This window comes from Artibeus jamaicensis, unplaced genomic scaffold, assembly GCF_021234435.1.
Source record: "Artibeus jamaicensis isolate MK-2021 breed Jamaican fruit bat unplaced genomic scaffold, CSHL_Jam_final scaffold_666, whole genome shotgun sequence".
Taxonomy (NCBI): Eukaryota; Metazoa; Chordata; class Mammalia; order Chiroptera; family Phyllostomidae; genus Artibeus; species Artibeus jamaicensis.
The window spans coordinates 2007488-2019631 of record NW_026522053.1 but is presented as its reverse complement, the minus strand read 5'-3'; the positions used below and the strand labels follow the sequence as shown (position 1 = coordinate 2019631).

At 42.8% G+C, this 12144-nt stretch overlaps 1 non-coding gene across 1 annotated transcript; it reads left to right on the top strand.

The window, feature by feature from the left end:
- Positions 1-9944: 9944 nt before the first annotated feature.
- On the top strand, positions 9945-10026 carry TRNAL-UAG (transfer RNA leucine (anticodon UAG)). Its single transcript has one exon. It is a non-coding gene; the product is annotated as a tRNA-Leu (tRNA).
- Positions 10027-12144: the final 2118 nt, after the last annotated feature.

Here is a 12144-nt window from a genome sequence, read left to right as displayed (position 1 = left end):
TTGTAGCCAGGCTGGCGCCAGGCGCTGCGCTTAAGTCGGCACCCCTCCTTAACTGTCCCCGAGCGCTAGCAACTAACGCGGGCAAGTCTCAAAACTTCGGGAAGGTAACTGGCTGGCATTGAGTTCTTGGCTTACCCGAGTACTGAATACGCCACCTTCAGATCAAGGTCACTGGGGCGGGGGACGCCCTTCCAGGGGCTAAATTTCAGAAGAGGCAGCTTTAGGACTTTCCCATTCTTTGTCTGTTGCCTGCCTTGTTCCTGTATTCGAGTCCTTCCCGAAATCATTAGTAATCCCATCTTTCAGGGTGTCCAACCTGCAGCCTAACACAAAATTGTAAATTTACTTAAAACACTATTGAATTTGTTTTGTGATTACTCTTTCAATGTATTTAATGTATGGCCCAAGACAACTCTTATTCTTCCAGTGTGGTGCACAAACGCTGGAAGGTTGGACACCCCTCCATCTCAGTGTTTGTAGAAATTTCTGTGCATAACCTTAGAATATTTTTATTATAGGAAATTGCTTTTTTTTTCTGATTTCTGCTTTGTGAAAACTTAATCACTTATGACAGCTGCAGTTGTGTCATTATTTGATTAATGCCATTATTTGATTAATGTTCCCTCTAGATGTTCCTTACCTGTCTAGGACATTTCTGTATTCCTAACTTCTTAGCACAGGCCTGGCGTAATACAATAAATGCCTGTGGAACGAATGGATAAATATGGAAAGATATCAAGAAAAAAAAGGAAGTACAGCTAATGGTAACTACTGTGAGCATTTTGATATTATATCCTTCTAGATAGTTTTCTAGTGAACTTTCAGAAATCTCACAAATCTTATAGTAATAATAATGTGGAAAATTTACGAAGAAATTTATTTTATTTCATCATCACACAGGCCCTGAGGTAGGTTTCATTAGCTCTGTTTTACATATCATAAAACTGAGGCTTATAGAGATAGCTTTGCCCAAAAGATTTCTAAAGCGGCTCCACGTGGCAGAGGGCATGTGCACTTCAGGGCTGTGTCATTCTGTGCTAATAAAGGGGAGAGGAATTTGAAGGACCGCACAGGTGAGAGGGAGGAGGGAGAAAGGGAAAGGCTTCCAGAAGAGCAGCAATGTTCAACCAGTGTGCTGCAAGAATTTTTAAAACATGCAGTATCTGACTATTTAGTCAGGGGCACTGACCTCTTTTTCCTTAGATTGTCAAATAAAAAAATGATAGCAGCCAATACAGCCCTTTGGTGGGAAGGGCTGTGTTGAACCATAAGTGGCCATTATGGCCATTTCTTGAACCATAAATACATAGGCCATATAATAGATTTGCATTTTACTGGTCACGAACATGAAAAGGCCATGTCTGGTTAATTCTTGGTACCACAAACCCTTATATACAAGTATAGGCATCTGATTTTTTGAAGTCACTTTGGAGATAAAAGGGTAGGTGATTACTATTAGTATTATTATTATTACTTGCATATCAATAAAATGTACAGCTTAGTTTGGTCAGATCAGCAAAAAAAAATTTTGGGGGTGTGCTGATGAATTTTAATAATTATGTGTGCCATGAGAAGAAAAAGGCTGAAAATCACTGCAGTACAGCAATGTCCAGTGGGGGACATTTAAATAGTTTGCCAACCACACTCCCTATGTTCTACAGAGTTTTAGTCAAAGCATCCTTGGGCTGGAATAGTGTATGACCAAATTCTTCTATGGAACAAGAGGAAGTGCCTTGTGAAGGTGAGCCCTAGGCAAACACGGAGACCACCAGTGCAGCAGACCAGAGACAGAGGGACACAGACATCTGGGTATGCATGTGGATATACAGTTGACCTGTAACATGGGTTTGAACCTGAACTAGTTTTTATCTTTGTTTGGAAATTTGTGGATGTGGAGAGCCATTTTTATGCACTGAGCCACAACATTTTATATAGGGTACTTGAGCATCTGTGGATTTGGGTGTCCATGGGGGTCTTGGAACTGTAGATACTGAGGAACAACTTAAGTTTTGGGGAAAGTCAAAAGCTATATGTGGCTTTAAAAAATTCTCACCTGATATGTTTATTGATTTTAGAGAGGAAAGGAGAGAGAGAAGGGGAGGGGTGGTGATGAGGGGGGAGAGAGAGAGAGAGAGAAATATCTATTGGTTGCCTCCTGTATGCACCCTGACAGGGGATCAAACCCTCAACCATTTTAGTGCATGAGGATGATGCTCCAACCAGCTGAGCCACTGGGCCAGGGCAGCTCTACATGGATTTTTAACCATGTTGTAGTTAGTTGTATTTACATTTTTCTTAACAAGAGTGGACCCCTATCTATTGCTCATTGCCCCTTCACCACTAGGCTGTGAACACGTTTCTCTGGTCAAGGGTCATGTGTCACTTGCAGTGCCTGCTCTGACATGCCTTTTGCAGGATGCAGTAAGAGTTGATATTTATGGAGCATTCACTCTGTGCCAAGCACTGTGGTAATTTATTCCTGGGCAATTATCCCTTTCATCAAAACCCTCTTATTGTCCCCACTTCATACACAGGGAGACTAAGGCAGGTTAAGTGACTTTCCCAAGGTTACAAGTAAGTGGCAGAGCCAGGATTTGACCCAGGTCTGGGTGTATGCTGGCCCCTCTACTGTCCTGTCCTTAAGCCTAGACTCTAGTTTTGAGGCCTCTGAAAATTCAGATTCCTTTGGGAGAGCAAAGTCCTTCAGCTTGCCAGTTGCTATGGCCTTTGCAGGAAGTAGGTTCAAGTTTATGAGGCATGGCATAGGGGTCGATATACAGGCATCATCTTAGAAAATGGTGGGAGGAATGGGGGAAAAAATGTTCCTGAAAACCATCACTGAGTGTTTTATCCTTTGGTCTCTATGTTACAAGTTTTGAAAAATGTAAGATCTGGAAGATATTTTGGTTTGATATGTTGACTCCTTTGGTCACCTCAAGAAAACTCCTTTGGTTTTTGGCAAAAAACAGAACTGCACCTGTAATTCTGACCATAGGAAAGTCAGGCAGAAACAAAGAGTATGAGTTAGTCTGTCCAAGTCCAGAGGGAGACCAAACAAAACCCCGAAATGTAAACAGACTGAACAACTTATAGCTCTATGGCTGTGGGCAACTCGTCTGAGCCTCTGTAATTTTTGTCTGCCCAGCAAGTGTCCCTTTCTTTGCATAAGCATCTTCGTTTGTCTTGAAGGGACTAGTCGGCACCCTATTCTCAGTTTATGGGAGTAGCCCTCCCCACTTCCCTGGCTTCAAGTGTGGACCCCTGACCAGACCTGGCCAATCAGCACATTCCATTCCTTCACCCCACTGATTGGTTCTGAGATGAGCATGTGACCCAACCCAGGCCAATGAGACACTAAACCGGGTCTTTTATAGCAGCCATATAAAAGGGAATCTCTTTTCCAGAGAGTTGCTGAGCTGATAGGATGTAAGCCCAGGGTTTCTGGGCATTCGTTCCTATGGCAAATATTTATTAAGCTCCTACTGTGTGCCAAGTATGTGCTAGGAGTTGGGGGAAAGGGAAAATGAAAATTTCTTAGACTGTCATTATTCCATAACATTATAAACTGAGAAATGTGCTATAAGTGAAAAGCACAGGGACAATGAGGGATCATAAAGCCAAACCTGGTTAGGATAGCTACTCTGAATAAATGACATTTGAGTTGAGCTCAGAAGGGAGAAATAGGCATCATTTCCAGTAGCTTTAGTAGCACAGGTACCCTGGGTGTCCTCAGCAAGTTGTGGATCAGATCATTCTTGGTTTATGCTTGGTTCTTCCTTAATCACCTCCTTGAATCATCATACAAAGCTGTTTATTAAAGAGGTTGGGTAACAAAATAGAATTAAATATACAAGGAAAAAACACCGTCTCCTCAATGTTACAGTATCCAAGAGGAAAAATACACCTTTCACAGGGGACCTTTTGTTGACATACTCTTGTTCCAAGCCTTGCTCCCCTGTCCTGAAGCCTGCCCTTCCTTCTCGCACATGCACAAACACCACCTCTTCAAGCTCTACTAGAAAAATCCCTCTCCTGGCCCAATGAATTTGGGTTTTCCCACTTTCCCATCCCCAGAATTACACAGAACTCAACCCACAGGATGCAAAAGATACAATCAAGAAAGTAAAAACACAACTCAGAGAATGGGAGAAAATATTCAAAAATCATATATCTGACTAGGGAATTGTAACTAGAATATATAAAGAGCTTTTACAATTCAATAAGTGAAAATGGGCAAACCATTTTGACATTTCTCCAAAGAAGACATACAAATAACCAATAAGCAGGGGAAAAGATACTCAACAACACTAGCCACTAGAAAAATGAAAACCCAAATCACACCCACTAGAATGGCTATAATAAAAAGTCAGATAAGTGTTCACAAGAATTTGAGGAAACTAGAACCCTCATACCCTTCAAGCAGGAATGGAATATAAGCAATGGTTTGGCAGTTCCTTAGAATATTAAACATAGGTCTGCCACATGCTCCAGCAATTCCAGTCCGAGGTATATACCTAAGAGAAATGAAAACATATTTCCATACAAACTGAGTGTTCACAGCAGCATTATTCATAATGGCCAAAAAGTGGATACAACCCAAATTTCCATCAACTGATGAATGGATAATGAAAATGTGGCATATCTATACAATGGACTCTTGGTAATAAAAAGGAATGAAATACTGATACATGCTACAACACAGATGTACCTTTAAAACATTATGCTAAATGAAAGAAGCTATACACAAAGGCAACATATTGTATGATTTCATTATATAAAATCCCCAGAGGTGGATTGGAGAAGCGAGGTCACTGCCATCTTGATGGTTTCACCTTCACAATGGTGGTGGGGGTGTGTGTGTAAGAGTTTGTTTTAAAAAATACCAACAGCTGTTTGGGGAAATACAAACAAAAAAACATTCTCTGGAGCACTGGTACCTATGTGGTGGCTTTGTCGCCTCCCCTTACTGCACTGTTTCCTGTGAAGAAGATGTGGAAACACAGGAATTCTGGCCAAGATGGAGGCGTAGGTAGAAACCCTTTGCTTCCTTGCACAATCAAAAGGAGAATAACAACAAATCTAAAATCAATAAACAACCAGAAATGTCAGAAAATCAAATTGCATGGAGCTCCAACAACCAAGGAACTAAAGAAACAGTCAACCAGAACAACCAGACCAGCAGTGCCGCATCACAACAAGGAGGGCTGCTCTGCCCTGGTGAACACCTAAGGTGTAACATGTGTGCTAAGACAAAGAAATATGTCCCAAATGAAAGAACAGAGCAAAGCTTCAGAAAGAGAGCTAAGCGATAAAGAGAGAGCCAACCTATCTGATGGAGAATTTAAAGCCCAGGCAATCAAAATGCTTACAGAACCAATTGAGCTTGGTTGAAAAATGAAAAAACAAATGAAAGATACCAAAAATGAAATAAAGCAAAATATTCAGGGAACCAACAGTGACAGGAAGGAAACCAGGATTCAAAGCAATGATTGGAAACAAAAGGGGGAAATAAATATCCAACTGGAACAGAATGAAGAAACAAGAATTCAAAAAAGTGAAGAGAGACTGAGGAATCTCTGGGACAACCTGAAACATTCCAATATCTGAATTATAGGGGTGCCAGAAGGAGAAGAACAACATCAAGAGATTGAAAATTTATTTGAACAAATAAGGAAGGAAAACTTCCTCAATCTGGTGAAGGAAATAGACTTCCAGGAAGTCCAGGAAGCCTAGAGAGTCCCAAAGAAATTGTACCCAAAGAGGAACACACTAAGGCACATCATCATTAAGTTACCCAACATTAAATACAAAGAGAGAATCTTAATAGCAAGAGGAAAGGAGAGGATTGCCTACAAAGGAGTGCCCATAAGGCTATCAGCTGATTTCTCAAAAGAAACCTTACAGGCAAGAAGGGGCTGGAAAGAATTATTCCAAGTCATGAAAGACAAGGACCTACATCCAAGAGTACTCTATCCAGCAAAGCTTTCATTTAGAATTGAAGGACAGATAAAGTGCTTCCTAGATAAGGTCAAGTTAAAGGAGTTCATCATCACCAAGCCATTATTATATGAAATGTTAAAGGGACTTATGTCAGAAAAAGATGATCAAACCCATGGACAGTAAAATGACAACCAACTCACAACTATCAACAAATGAACCTAAAAGAAAAGAAAAACGATGAAAACAAAAACTAAGCAAACAGCTAGAACAGGAACAGAATCAGAGAAATGGACATCACATGGAAAGATTTCAGTGGGGAGGGGGAAGGGAAGAATAGGGGGGAAAGGTACAGGGAAGAAGAAGCATAACTGATAGACATAAAATAGACAGGGAGAGATCAAAAATGATACAGGAAATAGAGAACTTAAAGAACTTATATGTACAACCCATGGACATGAACTAAGGAGGGGGAATGCTGGAGGGCTGGGAGGTGCAGGGCGGAGGGGGGATAAAGGAAGAGGAATTGGAAAAACTATAATATTATACTCAATAAAATATACTTTAAAAATATCCAGAGGTAGAGGAAAGACTGTTCACTATCTGTCCCATGCACTGGACCCAGGGCAGAATGGCGATTTCTTCCCACACTTCTCACTTTCAAGGTTTAGCTGATGGAAATCAATGTTCATTCTAACATAAATCAGCACCCCTCCCCTGCCACCTGCTTACTGGAACAGGCCATTGTCCTGACCTGGTGAAGGATGTAATTTCCCATACCTGTAGCATTCACATACTACTCCTTGGCTCAGAAGGTCCTGGGGCTTTCTGGGTGTGAGAAATTTTCCCAGGCCAAGAGACTAATGAGGCTGACAACTTCATCATTACATTAAGAGTTTATTAAGATAACTTACATAGGAGGTGTGTCTTGGGCAACAGAAAAATGACATGGCTATGCTCTGTATCACGTGGCAGGCACTAAGGAGTTATATAGGGCAAGGCAGAATGGATGGGGTACTGTTGTGTGACCCACCCCAGACAAGGGAGAACACCTTACATACCTGCCTGGGTAAGGACAATGGCCTGTTCCAGGAACCAGCATATGCCAGCATGATGTGGGGCACAGAGGAGGAGTCTACCAGGCAGCCTTCAAGGGGACCTAGGGGAAGCAGTCTCTATTCTGCCCTGAATCTAGCTGGATCTAACATGAGAGTTGGACAGCGGTCAGGTCATAGAACTGTCTGTCCTCCACATCTGGGTAGTGTGTTTCTCCCTTACCCTTGTGCAAGGCAAACCCCAAGATTAAGATGGGACCTGTTGGAGCCTCTAGATTCATTTGCCCAAATATCTGCATAGGAAAACATTTTTTTTTTGCAGTAGTTAGTTTCAATTTGGTTGTGAAGGAGAGGCATGGTGAAGAAGAGAATTTCCCTTTAAGTTCATAAATATCATTAGACATTTCAAAAATTTCACAATGGTCATGAATTACATTACATTTCAAATTCAAAATGTCAAAAAATGCCTTTCTCTACCAAAGCATTGATTGTTCCACTGCATGAAGAAAACAGGTAACTTTATTTTCTTATTTGTGCTTTTTTTTGCTCAAATTTCAATAAGGTACACAAATTACTTTTGCAAAGTTATTTTTAAATGTCAGTTAAAAAAAAACCCAAAACTAAACAGAACCCAGTTTCTTTGTTTCTATGGCCTCCCCACCCTTTGGTGGCCAGGTAGCCTCACCCCTAAAGGCAAAAACCACAAAAAGCTGAATCAGCACCACGGTTGCATGTGGAAACATTTGGAGGGTGGGGGGACAGATGAGCTCATGGCCTTGCTCTACTGGACTTCGGTTCTGTTGCAGAAGCCTCTGCTATGAGGGTTCTGAGAATTCTGGAAACAGTTCTCCTTCTCCCAGAAGACCGGCTTTCTGCCTGCTCCAGCCAAGCAGGGGCACATCAGTGTTCATTCAGATTCAATTATCAAAGAGAGAAAGGGAGAGAGAGAGATGGTAGGGGTAGGGTGACTGCTAGCAAATGGTCTAATGGAGAATGCCTTGAGTCACTGTGGGGGGATTACCTGGAGAGGTATCTGCATCCTTCTTGTGGCCACAGTGGGTGATCATCCTGAAGATCAGACCACAGCCTGGCCATGTCCACGTTAAAGTTCTGCAACTTTTCCTGCTGTGCAGCTTCTCGAGTAAATTTACCTCCGACTTCATCTAAGTCCACATTGCAAGAGTGTGGGATTTTAACCAAGGATACAAAACCACTGGTTCAAGGAATAGTCTTGCTGCCAGCAGTGTACTGGGCCCTGTGAATATAGCATTGGGTGAACAAGACACCATCACCTGCCCTTCTAGTGTTGACATTCTAGCAGGGCCAAGTATCATCCTGGGAGAGACTCATGCTTGAGGCAGGGGGTATGCGGAATGCCACCCAGTGATCAATGCTCCTGTTCAAACACTTGCACAATAAATGAATTTAATTCTCACAGCAAATTCTGTGAGGTGGGTACTATTATTACCACCTCTTTATAGGGATGAGTGTTTGAGGACCAGAGAGATAGCTTTCCTAAGGCCACACAGCTAATTAAGGCTCAGGCTGTGTGATTTCAGAGTGGGTAGGTTTACCCACTATATTGGTTTCCTGTTGCTGCTGTAACAGATCACCAAAAATTTAGTGGCTGAAAACGACACTGTTGTCTTACAGTTCTGGAGGTTAGCAGTCCTTAAATCAAGCTGTCAGGCACCTTGTGTTCCTTTTCAGGGGCTCTAGGGAAGAATCACATATTTTACCTTTTCCAGCTTCTAGAGGCTGCCCACATTCCTTCACTTGTGGCTGCACCGTTCTGACCTCTGTTTCTGACTTCATGCCTCGTTCTCTAATTCCTGCCTCTCTCTATAAGGACTCTCGAGATCACACTGGGCTTACCTGGAAAATTCAGGATAATCTCCTCATCTCAAGATCCTTAATTTAATCATATCTGCAAAGTCTCTTTTGTCACATAAAGTAACACAGTCACAGGTTCTGGGGACTCAGATGTGGACATCTTGGAGCGGGGCATTATTCATCTAGCTACACCCACTTACCTATCTTTACTATACTGGATGTCTGTTTGTGATTTTCCTTAAATAGGCACAGGAATGGATAAGCCTATGTGTAGGTATAAGTAGAAAACAAGTGGACGAAAAGGAATTGCAACTCCTGGGACAGGAAGAAGGGGAATAGAACTTGGGGATGGATGTCAAAGGAGACTTGACTAATCTATAGTGTTCATTTATTAGAAAATATTTGAAGCAAATATACAAAATGTTAATACATCTTGGTGGCAGGAAATAGAGGTTTGCTGTGTATGTATTGTATGATATATTTGCTCTGTATTTACAGCATTAAAAAAACAACAACAATAAAAAAAACACTGAAACAGCCTGTCTAGGAGAGAGCTGTCTCTGCCTGGGCAGCTGAGACGAGGTACTGGCTTCTCTGGGCGTGTTTCTCCCTCTGAGATGATGGAGGACGAATAATCTACAACCTTCAGCGATTTTCCTCCCTGGACACGTGGTTCTTACATCGTAGGGGCAGGGGCCAGACCACCGGGCTACACAGGACCGAGGGGTGACAAGAAATAGGGGCCGGGAGCCTGCGGATCCCCCGAGGTCGGCCGGGAAGAGCAGCGATGCTGCACCGCCCCCAGGTGGCCAGGGGCAGTATATATCACGTTCCAGGAAGATCAAACACACACACGCCTGAGGATTGAACCTTAATGTTTAACATTGAGGAACTTCTCTTTCCATTGTAACACTGTATTGTGATAATAGTCACTCCTGAGGATCTCGAGGGCACTATCACTCTGAGACACAGAGGGAAGCCCGGCGTTTACCATACACGGAGGAATGGGAAAGGCTGGCGATATCAGACATGCGCACATCCACAGGGGCGGATCAGTAAGCCACATACTGCCGCGTCATTAGACTAATATAGTCTCAATGGAAGGCCCGGCAAACGGGAGGTAGCGTGGCCGAGTGGTCTAAGGCGCTGGATTTAGGCTCCAGTCATTTCGATGGCGTGGGTTCGAATCCCACCGCTGCCATACCCTTTAGGTGTTTCCCTTTTCCCATCCTTCAAAAACCTGTTCGTTTATTGATTTCTCTTCGCCAATATTCTAACGCTATTTTTTTTTTTTACTTTAATGGAATTGGGACCGGGAAAAGGAAAACGAAGAAACTGCAGAACAGGCCACAGGCCCTCTCACTCCGTAACCTACTATACAAACCCACCAAACCTGCCATCTAAAAAACAAGAAAGAAAACACTATTCCCAGGAGAAAGCATCCGAGATACTTTGGAAAATCCCCAAGTTATTTAATCCTTCTAGGCCTGAGGCCACAGGCAGTGGACCTGTTAGGTGGGGGTGATTTTAATCATGACCTAAATTAAGGAGGGTTCCTTTCTGGCCGGCTCTGTGTACTTTGGAGAGCACCCGCTGACTCCAGAACTTCCTTGACAAACCTGTCAGGTGGTGTCCCTGGGGCGGGGTTAAGGTATCAGGGTCCCACGTGAGGATTATGAACTTTAAGGTCCCAATTTCATAGATCCACTTCCTATTTGGTCTTCAGTCTCGATTTAGGGTCTCTCCTTTATTTATTCATTCAACAACTACTTATGAAGGATCCACTATGGGCCAGAAACCAAGCTTGTCATGAGGCTATAGAACAAACAAGGCAGATGTATCTTCGCACTCATACAGTTTATAGACATTGTAATTTCATTAATTACACTTCTGAGGGGTGTTATGCAGTGCATTATACTAATGCTAACCTTGCCCAGGGTCAGTGGAAGAAGTGACAGTTGGGACTTGAAATTGAAAGATTAGCCAATTGAAGTGGAGAGGGTGGGGCTCCTGGTGGGTCTGAGATGCTGTGAAAGCAACTCAGGGAACTGGACAGAGAGCAGCAGTGGACAAAGAGCAAAAGATGAGGCAGAAGTGTTAGGCAAGGAAGGCCATGAATGCCAAGGTAAGGCTCTGAACTTGATCCTGAACTCATTGAAAGGTTTCAAGCCAGAGGCTGGCATGTTCTAATTTTGGATTTAGAGAGTTCCCTCTGGCAGCAAGAACAAGAGCTTCCCTTCAAACCCAGTGCAGTTGTCTAGGAAAAAGGAGAGCAGCGTGTACCATGGTTGTGGCAGTGTGTGGGGCTGAAGGGGTGGGGCAAAGACATTTTGAAGGTGGATATGATAGAACTCACTGATGAAAACATGAAGAAGAGGAATGTGTTAAAAGTGATGCCAGGTTTTGAGTTTGGGCCACTGGGTGGCTGGTGGTATCTATTCTCTCCATAGGAGGGAACACAGGATGAGAAGGTGGTTTGTAAGATAGATGAGTTGCATTTGATTTATACCGATTTTGAGATGCCTGTGGGACATGGGGTTGAGTAGGAGGTTGGACGTAGAAGTCTGGAGGTCTAGAGAACACTCCACACAAATGATACAGATTTAGGGGGCACTGGGTACAGAGGCCATGGGAATGGATGAAGTCACCCAGAGAGTGCACATAGGAAGCAGAGTGGCCAAGAGAGAGTCCTGATGAACATAATCTTAAAGGAAGGACAATGGAGAGAAGCCAGTGAAGATGGAGGACTGGCCAGATACATAGGCAGAAAACATATGTGGTATCATATAGACCAAGAAGAGTATTTCAAGAAGAAAGGAGTAGCCAACTATGTTGAATTCTCCTAATAGGCTTGGCAAAATACAGACTGAAAAATATCCATTGGATTTATGATTTATGGGCAAGGTCATCAATGACCTTAATTAATATCATTTTGGAATGGGCTTAAGAGAAGAAATGTAAATATTAGTGTAGACAACTGATCACAAAATTTAGTTTTGGGAAGGGGTGGAGTGGGAGGGGGGATGGGGAGTCAAGGGACAAGGCTGGAGGATGTTAAAACAATGGAGAAGTGCTTCAGCACACACAGTGATTGGCTATGTCACCTTGTGCTGTCCATGCTGACAACTCTATTTTTTGTATTTATGATGTTTCTGCATAGTGTCTACAAGTAAGCTTGGACTTCCTACTTGCTGTCTTAGAACCTCCTGGAAAGCTAGTTTTCTGGGAAGCCTCTAGAATGTTCATTGGGACTATTTGTTGGTTAAAGGTGTTGCCTCCTTTTCTTCTGGGTAAAGACACTTGAGAGAAAGGAAGCTTC